This window comes from Emys orbicularis, chromosome 1, assembly GCF_028017835.1.
Source record: "Emys orbicularis isolate rEmyOrb1 chromosome 1, rEmyOrb1.hap1, whole genome shotgun sequence".
NCBI classification, from domain to species: domain Eukaryota; kingdom Metazoa; phylum Chordata; order Testudines; family Emydidae; genus Emys; species Emys orbicularis.
The window spans coordinates 280,701,303-280,715,153 of record NC_088683.1 but is presented as its reverse complement, the minus strand read 5'-3'; positions in this window follow the sequence as shown (position 1 = coordinate 280,715,153).

Sequence of the window (13,851 nt, the reverse complement as noted above, 5' to 3'; positions counted from 1 at the left end):
TATTTTGCTTTCTCCTCTCATCTTACCCCTTCCCCTTCCCTCCACTATTGTCTTCTTCCTCCATATTCTTTACTCTGGTATCTCCCCTGAATTTCCCCTCATTTTGGTCTTAGATCCCATTTACTTCAATGATTCTAGATCAGGTCCGCTGTCTCTATATCCTCTAGGTATTTATTTTTCCTGTCCTCTATGATCTCTTTGCTTTGCTCCATTATTGAAGCATTAAATGGCAGTAATGGGATGAAATGTCTGCCAACACCTGTCTGGTCACTGTTAAGCTCCAACTCCTCTGTGCCTGCTTATTTAACCTAGAGAGAAGATGACTGAGTCAGACCTAATTGGAGTACTCAAATTAGCTAGCTATTAAAAAAATGAGCTTGATATTCTGTTATAGTATGTTTGAGAGTCCAAAACTAGGGGATATAAGTACGTTTAATTATATATATAACTATATTTCCTGTATATATTCAATGATCCATTCAAAGTGTTCTACTCAGCATAAGAGTATTAAACCTTGCTATGAAAATTACTATCTATCTATCTATGAATCAGACCATCATGCTAAAGTAGTGACAGAAGAACTTCCTGTAAGAGATGTTAATTCACACTTTGTTCTTATCAGTACACAGGGATCTATGCCTGCCTCTCTTGTTATTGTTGAAGGAAATTGTGAGTATTTGACCCCAATTGTCAACATCACAAAGTAGCCTTAATATCTTTGCATATGTGCATCCCAGGGAAAAATTGGCACTTAAGAATATGCATGTTTACCAACATTGGAGGTATTAAATACAGTTACAAATTTAAATTAATTCCTCAGGGATGTTGGATGAAAAATATACTTTACCATATATGCCAAAATAGCCATGCTATCTAGAAATCACAGGAGTTTGCTATCAAAACATATATAAACAGGCATTCATACTTCTATTGTGTTTAATGTCAATTGCCATTCCTTTAAGGAGTTTGTTATTTACATTTAAACAGATTTTCTTACGTCACTGAACCATGAAAAAAACACTTAAACTACTTTGAAAAGACTTTTTTCCCTTCTATGGCAATATTTTGCTGATATATTAATCAGCATATGTCTAAAGCCGGAAATGCATAGCTCTGTTTAAATATTTAGATGTTGACCTTTAAGTTGACAGTGTATTCAAACCAGTCCTTGCCTTCTTCCTGCCCCAATAACAGAGAAACTGGGGATCCCACAGCAGCCCAAGTGACCATTTGGGTTGCTGTGGGGCTCATGCTAGGCGGGGTGGGTGTGCCTATGCAAACAAGATCAGCCCCTGAAGTTCTTTTCCACAACTCGCCACAATTCACCACCAGATGTCAGGGTAGAGCTCATCCTGACTCTGCTTACATTGGTATGAACTGGGGATCAATCTTGCCAGGTAGGGTAAGCACACTTCAGATAACTAGGGATTTCGGTTCTAAACAAATGTGCTTTGTTATAGCTCCTTCAAAGAAATAAAAATAAACAACTAAAATTGGGAGAACAGATAAATCCCTGTACAACACTGAAATCAGTGAAGTTACTCCACAGATACATTTGAGTCATGATATCTGTTTGTGTCATGATAACCTGTAGATTTAATGGCAGGTGTGGATGTGCCTATATTATTCCCAGTAAAATTAATGGTATTCACTAAACCACTTTAACAATACTCAGGGAATAGTCAAACCCCTAGGTGACTAGCATTACTGCTGGAACTGGATTTTTCTAATAATATCCAACAATATTAGATAGCGTATCTCAGAATTTTTCTTATCTTCCTAACCTTCCTGCTGATAGATACTAGAGACAGGCAAATTGGTATAGAAGAAAATAAGAACAATTCTGCTTGTCCACTCTTTCCCAGAATGTTTTCATGAGTTTCTTCATACCATTCATAAAATAATAGATTATAAAGCCAGAAGAGACCATTGTAATCATTTACTCTAATATCCTGCATAACATAGGACTTCCCTGAGTTTCTTTGTTTGAACTAGAGCAAATATTCAATCTGGATTTTTTTAAAAATGGGAATCCTCTAGGCTAAATTTTCTAGACATCTCTGAGACAGATTGTTAAGAGCTCAGCAACCACAACTAGGACCAGATTTTCAAAAGTGCTCATCATTCAGCAGCTCCCACTGTAACACATAAACTCCTATTTTGGTGCCTAAATGGAAGCTGAGCTATTTTGAAAATCTATCCCTAGTTTTGGGTGTTGAGGCCTTTTGAAAAATCTGTTCCTTGCTTTGTATCTGTTCAACATCTGCCCAATTCCTCTCCATGCCCCAGAGATGCAGTTCATCCCCTAATCCACTGGCAGTAGGGTTGCTGGGGAGTATTAGAAGGAAGCCGTGTCTCTCCTAGTGTTCTTTTATAGGAAACTAGGGCACAGATCCTCAAAGGTATTTAAGTGCCCAACTCTCTCTGAAATCAATGGGAATTAGGCACCTAAATCCCTTTGAGGATCTGGGGTTAGTTCTCCAGCTGTGGAGATAATGAGGGAGCCAAGCACTCACCTTCCATAGCATTGGAGAAGTTCAGTTCCAGAACCTAGCTGTGAGCCAGCAACAGGGATCCTCGACTCAATGATCCACGCATTCCACAAACAATTTCTTTATGGACAGTGCTCAACTACACTCAATCTCAACCCTCCAAAAAATTGTTTTGTAGTCTCTGACTGAGCTCAACATTGCCAGACCCTTTCCCCCCTCTGTGCAGGTTCTTCCATGTATTTTATTACAGTCTCAGGATTGCAGCAGCCTCCATGGTCCCTGTCCAGGGAGCATATAAAGGCTCCAAGGAAGGAGCAAGGAGCTCAGGCAAAGGAGCTTCTGGTGGGGCACTGCAGGGCTCTGCATGCCCTGCCTCAGATCACCATCCTTATTGTCCTTGGAATCAGTCAGTCAGGCATTGAGCGCTCTTATGTGGGAATAAGGAACCTATGTGAGACCCAGGAATTGCTGTTGCTATGAAGGTAAAATGTTCTGATGTGTATTAGTATGTCTGGAAAGGGACAAATTAGACTTAGTGCTTCATTACTATTGATGGTATCTGAAATACACACAGACTTTGTGAAAGCTGCACTCTAACCTACACATCAGGTGATAGAGAGTGGCCGTAAATTAGAATTTATACTGATATTTAAACCACTTCTTAATTTTAAGTGCATTTATTAAAGAAAAAACAAAATTCTTTATACAAATGGGTTGGAATATCTGAAATATTTCAAACAACACATTATTTGATCTTTTTCATCCACACCATTGACATTGTAGTTATTTATTATTCACATCCATGTTTAGTGTGATGCAAATTTGTAATGGGCATCTAATGCAAATGTAAGAACTCTTCTCTTGAATTTTTACCACTACTTTATTACACGCTTTGCAATATGCACATATCAAAATATTAATTCATATGCAGTAACAGTTTAAACTCTTATACTTTCAAAGCCACATATCAACAAAATAGCATCCATGATCTTCCTCCAGCAATTAATATAAACTAGAAATTATATAAATAACAGAAGCGTAGAGAAAAAATTGTAGGAGGATAGTGGTTACAATATTTATGAATCTTAAAGCTAGAGCTTCTACTACCTTTTTTCTCCAATTCTCCACTAGTTTTTCAGATTGTATGCCTAAACGTTATTCAGAACTGAAAAGGATATTTGGACAGGAGAATTGGTGTACAGTAAGAGAAAGAAAACAGCAACACACTCAAGGATCCGTACTCGGTCAGCGCCCGATCCTGTAGGGTGATTGAGCCCTACTACCAGGAATTGGATATCCTCAAGCAGACTTATTTTTTGCTAGGTGAAGTATATCTGCTAAATCCTCAAATGGTGTAAATTGGCATTGTTACAGAGATTACACAGATTTACACCAGCTGAACATCTGTTCCTAAAAGACTTTGGCTCTGCTGACATCAATGGCAAAACTCCCACAGACTTCAACAGGGCCAGGATTTCACCCTTTATTTTGGGGGTGGGAGGATAGCTCAGTGGTTTGAGCATTGGCCTGCTAAACCCAGGGTTGTGAGCTCAATCCTTGAGGGGGCCACTTAGGGATCTGGGGCAAAATCAGTACTTGGTCCTGCTAGTGAAGGCAGGGGGCTGGACTCGATGACCTTTCAAGGTCCCTTCCAGCTCTAGGAGATAGGATATCTCCATTATAAAAGGTTTAAAGCTGAGTCCAAACTGAAAGCCCAGATCTGAATACCCTCGAATGTTGTGCAAATTGGGATTCAGATCTGAAATGTTCAACCGGCTCATGTTATGAGTTAGGTGACCTGAATGGATTAGAAGCACAAGTAAAGACTTCAAGATTTGACCCAGTAGTAATATCAGCAAAGGGATGTGTGCATATAAGAATGGGCACCGGTGGATGAGTATCCAGGGGCAGGGAGGAAAAGGAAGTTATAACTTTTGGGAGCAGGGACTATAATTTATTATGTGTTTGTACAGTGCCTAGCAGAATGGGGGCCCCAATGTGGTTGAGGCCTGTCAGCTCTACTGCAATACCAATGATAACTATTAATAAGAATGTAAATGATGGGTGGCAGAGGAAATGGTGTAACAAGGACAGCTTGAGATGTTACCCAAACATTTTGAAATTTAAACTTTAGCATTTGGTTGAGTTTGGGAAAGGACTGACACTCAGCTGATTCATATTTTTTTCTGAATCAGTCTGCAATGTAGCATCTCCGAAAGAAGTATTTTATATTTTTTGAACTCTCTGAACTCAATTCTTGGGTTGAGAATTAGAAAGGACAAGTATAGATGTAGCATTATAGCGAAAATAAATAAATAAATAAATGAAGCAGAACATCGTTCAGTTGACTTATCTATTGAGAAGTTATGTAACAATGATGAGAATTTCTGATCTCATACAGACAATACATGATTCTTCAGCACTGTGCTTTTGAATCCCAATTCTGCTCCAGTGCCTTAAAATCTACAGCAGAGAAGAACTGGAGCAGACTGTAATTCAAATACTGAAATACATTAACTGTTCCTTTCAGTTTAATCAGGATGATTGTTCTGTTGACTTCAGTCCAGTGGTAAGAATGATCTTTAACAAATAAAATATTATTATACAATAAACTGTTCTGTGTGACAAGAAGCCTGATAAATGCTGAAGGCTAAACGGTGCCCTTGTTTTAACCAGCTGAACAAGGGAGTAAGAAAGCATAATTCCCCTTTCCCTCACACTGTACAGATCTTGGGTACAAGCCTGCTGTAGAGTGCAGGCCCTGGGTATTTCCCTTTACAAACAAATGGGGATGGATGGGTTGAAGAGGTGGCAGAGTTTGGGCAGTGCCCCCATACTAACCCACTAGTGTAATGGGCCATGCTCAAAGAGGGAAAGCAAACTGAACCCTTTCAAGAGTTTGAGTAATTTAGAGAGTGATCCGTGAAAGTATTTAGGTGCCTAAGTACTGGTTTTAGGCTCTAATGAGGTCCATAAAACTCCCACTTGGCTGCTACACAACCCTGCTTTGCATAAACTCACTCATTGCCTTTGTTTTTGCCTCTGGACAGGAACACTGCATCCGCACGCTAGGAGCCTGGGTGCATGAAAACTGTAGCTTCTTGATAGAAGTCCAGGTGCCTAAGTCCCGGTCTGATTCAAGAACTGGGAAAGATAGAGTTGGCCACATGTGGGGGCCCAAGCCAGTAAACATGCTCAGAGGCTACCTACTGGATCTGGCCCCTCAGGCAAGTTCATACAAAACAGCTGGGGAATGGGGCAGAGGAGGACCTCCCTTATAACCTTTAGCCTAGTGGTTAGGGTATTCATCCAGGATGTGAGAGACCCCCCCACTTCAAGTCCCTCCCTTCTTCAGGGAGAGAAGTGATTTGAACAAGAAGCTGCTACCTCTCAGATGAGTGCCTAATTACTAGGCTGTGGAATAATCTGAAGTGGGTTTTGCTTAATTTCTCCTGTTCAAGGTGTTCCACTTTAAATAAATACTTAAATATTAATAGGGGCAGTGAAAGAGTTAGAATGATTGTAGCCTAGTGGTTAGGACACTCATCTGAGAGGTAGCAGTTTCCTGTTCAAATGTCTTCTCTCCCTCAGGTGGAGCAGGACTTAAGCTGGGGGGGCTCCCACATCCTGAGTGAATACCTTAACCACTGGGCTAAAGGTTATAAGGTGTGGCGAGCTGCCTTCTTCCCCCTTGGACTGTTTGATTTTGGCCCCCATACAGGAGTTAGGTGGCCTAGCACCTATCTTCCCCAAGTTCATGGACTGCAAGCAGAGATAGGTCCCTCCCTGTGGCCTGGATTTAGGCACCTATCTCCAAGAAAAGTAGGGATTAGCATACACCCTTCTGGTCAACATCTCCCCATAGCTATCTTAGGTGCCTCCCCACCCTGCATATTGGCTTTGTGAATTGCAGTCTAAGATGGCTTTCTCTCCCCATTCATTGTAGAGGGCCTAGGCGCCTAACGCAGGCTTTGTAGATCTCAGTGTTGTCCCTGTGGCTTTTGTAGGCATCTAAAACGTTGATGCTGCAGTGTTCACCATCGTACTACCTAAGGCCCTTCATGGACCTGGGCCCTTAGAATTTTCCTCTTCCTCCCCCTGAGAGCAGCAGTGTCTGAGGCCACTCCTGGGGCAGTGCAGCCTATATCACTCTTTACATTTACCTTTAGTGACAGTGCTATCTAGTCTGTGATTATATCATTAAAGACTGCATCATAATGCATATACAAATGGAGACAGAGTATAGATTGCAAATGCAACAGTGCTATGTCCTGACTTCTGTGTGTTTATATAAAGACAATATTAAGGTTGCATTGTCTAGTTTTTAATTGCATTTAGTACCATGTTGAATGCCAACTTCTCTGGCATTGAAATAATATCTTTCAGTAAGTATGGCATTTCATCCATTAGATGGAGACACATTTTACTTTGTTTCAAAACTAAAGGTACAAACTATGGAAAGCAAAAAAATCAAACATCTCCTCACTTCAACAAAGCTTTGTGCAGCAATGGTCTTCATGAATGCATCTGCATTGCTTTTGACATGATGAAAGATTTGCTCCAAAAGTAGAAATGCATAATTCAGTAACATATGGCTGATGTCTGTACAAACAGATGTAACAGGAGGAGGTAGACCCAGGCTGAGGTCTTTGCCCAACTAGAAGACTCATTCCCTAAAGACCACCCACTAACTAAAGACACCAGACAAGTCATGGGAGATAAATGTGCCCCATTTACAGCATATCAGAACCTAGTGGCCACAGCCTTTACAGCTGTATGGCATCACAGAGAAAAGCTTTAGCTTTCTCTTCTAATTTTCAAACTTTTACCATAGGCACAACTTACCTTGTCTCCCCATTATAAGCTTGTACTCTTGATTACACGTATTTAATATTTTAAGATGTGCTACTGCAGTGGAAAACTCAAAGAAAAAATGTGCACTTTGAAAAAGTACTGTTCAGGGAATGTAACAGATTGACCCAAAAACATTGCATTGCATGCATTAACTATGCCACAACAGTAAAAGCTAAAACTGGATTTACATGGGCTTACTTCTGGCAGACAGGGTTTTATTTCCTATTTGAAAACATTTGGCAATGTCATGTTGCCATTTTTATTACCTTTATGTGGAACAGACAGGCCTCTTCCCACACTGGGTATTATATTTTATGCATTTCACAAGCTATAGCTGTTCTGTTTAATACATTTATTTCCCAATTTGTGTTTGTGTTGCTTTTTGTTGGCAGATCTCCTGAAGCCTCACAGGCAGGCACAGCAACTGATTTTACAAGGCACAGTATGTGGTGATGCATGCAGCATATCTGCAGGCAAAACAGAGGCTCTGTTGTGGGTTTTGCTCATGTTATCGTGGGTTTGCCTCACACCTCTCACAGAATCGTAGAAATCAGAGATGGGAAAGGCTAATATGGCTATTTAGTCTGTCCTGCCTATGCATAATTGTTTTCTGTATGTGTTCTAGTGATTTCCCAACATTTTTTTTTCTCTTCCAGCCTTACAGTAGGGTACTTTCAGGCATTTTTTATTCCAGCCTCAAGATATGAGATTCACTCGCCTGTGCGATTAATAGATTTTTTTATACAAGCTAAACTCTAAAAACAGTAACGGAAGAATTATCCTAATGTGACAAAGTTCCCTGCCTCCCATGATGTCCCCGGGCTCTCTCCATTCTAGTGAAGAGGAGAAATGTCTTCTAAAAACAGCTCTCCCATACAGAAAGCAAAGTATTATCTCCATCCACTTCATTACGGGTTGAGAGGAAGTCCTCTATGCATGGAACTAACATTGAAGTCAACTGCAATACTGTCACGGAGGGCTTGCAGGATCATATACAAGGGCATGGAGCTGCATTAAACCTGGCATCTGTGGCTGGGGTAGTTGAGAGGACTTGAGGATACCTGGGAGTGCTGGATATCTGGGTGCTACCATCAGGGGTGGATGTGTTCTCGATGAAGCTATCTGGGCAGGAATCTGGCAGAGTGGTATTGGGGGGGCGTACAAACAAATGGGGTAATTGGGCAATGTCCATGGTAGCTGCAGGTACTTGGTGGGTTGATACATGGAGCTGCTGGGATGCAAAAGTAGGGGCAATATTCAGCTGTCCTGCCCCGACCTAGTGCTGTTGCTGCTCCCTTCAAGCGTTCTTCCTGGTTGTGATCTAGCAGGGGGAGTGCCTGCTCAGCAGACACCACGGTGATCCCGTGCAGCAGGAAGCAGCAGCAGCATCAGTAGGGAAATGCCTGTAGCCTTTACTGCAGCACAGCTGATGGTAGATATGTGTAACAGGGCAGTCAGCGCTCTAAGTGTCATGTTTTAAAAATCTATTAAGTTAGTGACTTGGAATCATTAACTGACTCTCATTAGAGGTGTCTCATATATAGATACCTAAAGATGACCAACAGAACAAGCAGCTAAGTACTCATGTTAATGGGTCATTTTCAGTGCTGCATATAGTTACAGTATTTCATTAAGTTTGTTAGACATCTTTCTATGTAAAATTTTTCACTATCAAATTTGTTTATACCATAATTATGTGCACATTGCATACAAGCTTGGGAAAATAACCAAAATACATGTTTAAAAGAAAAGGTTCTTGATAAATAGTCTTCTTTGTTCTAGGTTGTGATAATAGCTGAAGTAAAGAGTAGCACAGAGGGAGCAATTTGGAGTGCACAATTAGAAAGTGTTTTTGATCCACCAAAGCCAGAAATTATACTACACGTTCTTAAGCACCATCTAATTGGCACGGTTTCTATTACCTACATATATCATCTCTCATAATTGTTACAGTAATACATGGACACCAATCTGGCAGAAAGCTGCATGTGGGGGGCTGGTCCCTCCTGGAGCCCCACTGAATTTTGTGTCTTACATATCTCATATTCATAGTACAAGGTATGTGTCCCTAGTAACATGAATTCCCTAGTAACATGGATACAGACATAAACTAGTTAATTTAAAGAATAACTCAATAGTTCACCAATAGTACATCCTAGAGTAATATCCCTAATGATATGTTCTAGTCATCGGCATTGACAACCTTATTCTGTATGTATCAGAAAATATCATTTCCCATCCCTGGCCCCTGTAGACAATAACTCCAAACTCATTTCAGTTAGAGCTGTATGAATAGCTGGTTTTTGGGTCACTGGCAGTTCTGAAAAACCTAAAAGTTGGGAGAAAGATGTTTCTGGTTGAATTAAACTCTTTGATAGAAAATGAAGAACTTCATTTTCAGATATTTTTAACCCCTCTTTTAGTAGAAGCAAAAGAAATTTGGCAACAAAGAGCTAGCATCACAAGGGGACTTACGTTCAAGTCACAAAACTGAAAAGGTGGTGGTGACTCCTTAACAGCCAATAGCTCAATCGTTAGGGTGTTCACCTAGGATATGGGAGACTCATATTTGCATTTCTTCAGTGGAGCAGGGACTGAAACCCACATCTCACCTTTCTAAGGTATGTTGACGTCACTAGGCATAGCTACCAGGTAACTCGGGAGAGTGGAAGACCGTAAGTGTCAATGAAGCTCTCTTGCTCTGCGTCTAAGTGAGCCACAGTAACTCCATCTTGTGAACTTTAACCAACCTGAAATGCTGACAGCCTAAAAAACAAAAGCATAGCATGTAACGCAGACAGCTGCAGTTTCGCTCACATTAACAAACACTGTAGTGATAAGAGCGTGGGAAAGGGGGAGGGGAGAAGTTCACATGCGCCTAAGCTTACAAGGCCACAGATAAACAGATGAACAAGAACTTTTCTCACATACCAATGTAGTGCCTATTGTAACTGTTGTCTGGGAGGGAGGGGTAGGGTGAAACTAAACAAAGGCTTGCACACAAACAGCTTGGAGTATAAAATGGGAAACTTGTTTGTATTTGTTGCGCTCCTGATTTGAGACATGCTGGTCTCCTGAGTGCCTTTTCGAGATCTCGAATAAACTTGGATTGCTTCTCCACCTCGGTGTGTTCATTGGTGCGAAGCACACCGGGCAACGAACCCCGATGTTGCCCTCCTCGGGCCCTTTGGGACAGCAACAGTTTTGTCGACCCTGGGTGGGCTCGAGGCTGATATTTAGCCTTGCCCGGATCCCTCCTGGTGGCCGACGGATTACGACGACGACCAACGCCCAGAGCTCACCGGTGACTTCATCGGGGGCCTCGGCGGAGACGTGGTTTGATCGACCCTGGAGGGCACAACGGTGCAACGCACACGGACAGTGGAGAAGCAGCTGTGGGCGACGGTGCAGAACCAGACCCTTGGATAAGGTAGGAACAGTCCAGTGGGGACTTTACCTGTTTGGACCTGGGGATGCCCAGTGTCTCCCTAGAGTATGGGGCAGGGACAGAGTACAGCCGGCGGGGCACAGTGTACGCCCTTAGGATGCATCCTAGCAAATTGGGATGTGTTTGGGTCAGATTTGATGCTTAGAAGTAAATTTAAAAGATTCTGTACAGTTGATTGGCCTCAATACCAGCTGGAGTGCCAGGAAAGGTGGCCACCGGAAGGATCACTTAATTACAACACAATCCTTCAGTTACTTTTGTTTTGTCAGCGAACTGGTAAATGGAATGAACATCTCTATGCATATGCGTTTATGGTATTAAGAAATAGGACTGATATTTTGCACAAGTGCCATTTGACTCCGACAGACTCGGTAGTACCTGCTGCTAAACCCCAGAACCCTCCCACAGTTGTAATGCCAGAATCGGTGTCCCCTTCGGCTCCTCCACCCCCACAGGCTCCAGAGAGTACCCCCTTGGTGGGATTGTATCCGTTGATTACTGAGAACGTGGTAGCCTGTCCAGGAACACAGGATCGTGCAGCCCAGATTGTGCCTGTGTACTCTCATGTTCCTTTTAACCCAGTGGACCTAGCTGCCTTTAAGGCACAGGCAGGTGAATTTTCTATGAATCCAAGCAGGTTTATTTCAAGCTTTGAAGGGTGTCTGGCTAGTTGTAAGCCTGACTGGGATGATTGCAATATACTTATGAGAACCTTGTTGTCTGAGGTGGAGCGGAATCAGGTTATAGCCAAGGCTAGGGAGGAAGGACAGAGAAGGCATTTAAGGTTTAAAAAGGAAAGCTATTGGACACCAGAGGTTGTACTGAGTGGAATCCTCAAAAGCTCGTCCTGGTTTGTTGCTTCAAAGCTCTGTATAGAAGTTATGTTACTGAAAGGGTGTATAATGGCAATGTGTATGTGTTCATTGTTGGGAAAAGGTGTATGAGTGAAGAGTGGAAGGTTCCTTTGTAAGTTAAAAGAAGCCAAGAAAGAGAGAAGGAAAAAGAACAGAATGAGTTAACTGGAAAATATAGCTAGCAAGCTCAGTCATGCTGGCCCTATCCAAGGACATTGTTCACAGCTAAGACTTGGCTGACAACCAAGAAAAGGGGGGCCTGAATGTGCCCAAGAAACTATGAGATCTGCAAAATACTGCCAGGCATAATGAGGACAAATGAAGAGTTACAATGCAGCTTTGCTGGACAGTATTGGCCCAGGGATTTAAAAATTCCCCCACTCTGTTCGGCCAGGCTCTGGCCAGAGACTTGGAAGAGTGGAATAATTCAGACAGAGTCCTACTCTTGCAATATGTAGATGACTTGCTAATTGCTGCTGTGGGTCTGATCCCTTGTCTCAATGCCACTGTGAGTCTCCTGAACTTTATTGGACTCCGAGGATACCGGGTAGCTCGAAGCAGGGCTCAAATTGCTCTCTCAGAAGTACAGTATCTGGGATTTCACATAAGACAGGGAGAGAGACGGCTCTCAAATGAAAGAAAGGAGGCTATCTGCCAAGTTCCTATCCCCAGCAACCGTAAACGGCTCAGGGCATTTCTGGGCATGGCAGGCTTTTGCAGAATATGGATCCCAGAGATTGGATTATGGGCTAAACCTCTGTATGAATCTGTTAAGGGAGCGGATCATGACCCCTTTCACTGGTCCCCAGAAGCGGACAGGGCATTTAAAATCTTGAAAAGGAAGTTGATGGAAGCTCCAGCCCTGGGTCTGCCGGATCTCTCTAAGCTGTTCCAACTGTATGTGCATGAAAGGAGAGGGGTAGCCCTGGGAGTGCTTACTCAGCTATTAGGTGCCTGGAAACGTCCCGTAGCCTACTTTTCTAAACAACTGGATCAAGTTTCAAAGGGATGGCCAGCATGCTTGCGAGCAGTCGCAGCCACTGCTCTAGTGCTTGGGGAAGCTGAAAAACTGACACTTGGAGGAACTGTGCAAGTGTATATTCCCCATATGCTCCAAGCCCTGCTGGATACTAAGGGTGGTCTTTGGCTCACACAGGCTCGGGTTGCTCAGTACCAGGCAAAACTGTTAGAGAACACTGAAGTTACCCTGCAAACCTGTCCCTCCCTTAATCCAGTTACCCTGCTACCAGAAACAGAAAAGCAGGAACATGATTGTCTGGAAATCATAGATGTCCAATACTCTAGCCGCCCAGATTTAAAAAATCAACCACTCCCAAATGCTGACTTGGAATGGTATACCGATGGCAGTAGTGCTGTTGTAGATGGGCAAAGGAGGGCTGGTTATGCTGTTGTGTCTCTCCATGATACCGTGGAAGCTGAGAGTTTACCTGCTGGGACATCTGCCCAGCTTGCTGAACTAGTGGCCCTAACTCGTGCACTCGAGCTGGCAAAAGACAAACGGGTCAATATTTCTAACTCAAAGTATGATTTTGGGGTATTGCATGCTCACGCTGGTCTGTGGAAGCAAAGGGGAATGCTAACAGCCCAAGGCTCCCCGGTCAAGCATGGGTCTCAAATTCTCCGGCTTTTAGAAGCGGTACAACTCCCCTCAGCAGTAGCAGTGGTGCACTGCAAAGCCCATCAAAGGGAAGATCAAGATGTAACCAAGGGCAATGCCAGAGCAGACAGGGAAGCCAAGCGTGCTGCTACCCTGAAATCACCAATAGAGGAGAATGCCCAAATGCATGTCCTCATCCCATCAGTAGGTGAGCTTGCAGCCCCTCAGTACTCCCATGATGACAGAAACCTGGCTAACAGTCTCGGTCTCCAGGAAAAGGAGGGATGGTTTTATTCCACAGAGGGAAAAATCCTCCTGCCCAAGGGCCTGATCCGACCAGTGTTGCAGAAACTGCATCAAACCACCCACGCAGGCAGAGAGGCTCTTACCCAGCTTATGAATAAATATTTTCTAACCTCTGAACTTAAACCCCTAGCATCACAGGTACAGGCTGAATCTGCCAAAAGAATAACCCTCGACCAGGAGTACCAGTGTTGCCAGCCACCTTGGAACTTACCCCAGGCCCAGGATTGGTGTGGCAAATAGACTTTACTGAGTTTCCCCGGACCCAAGGGTACAGGTACG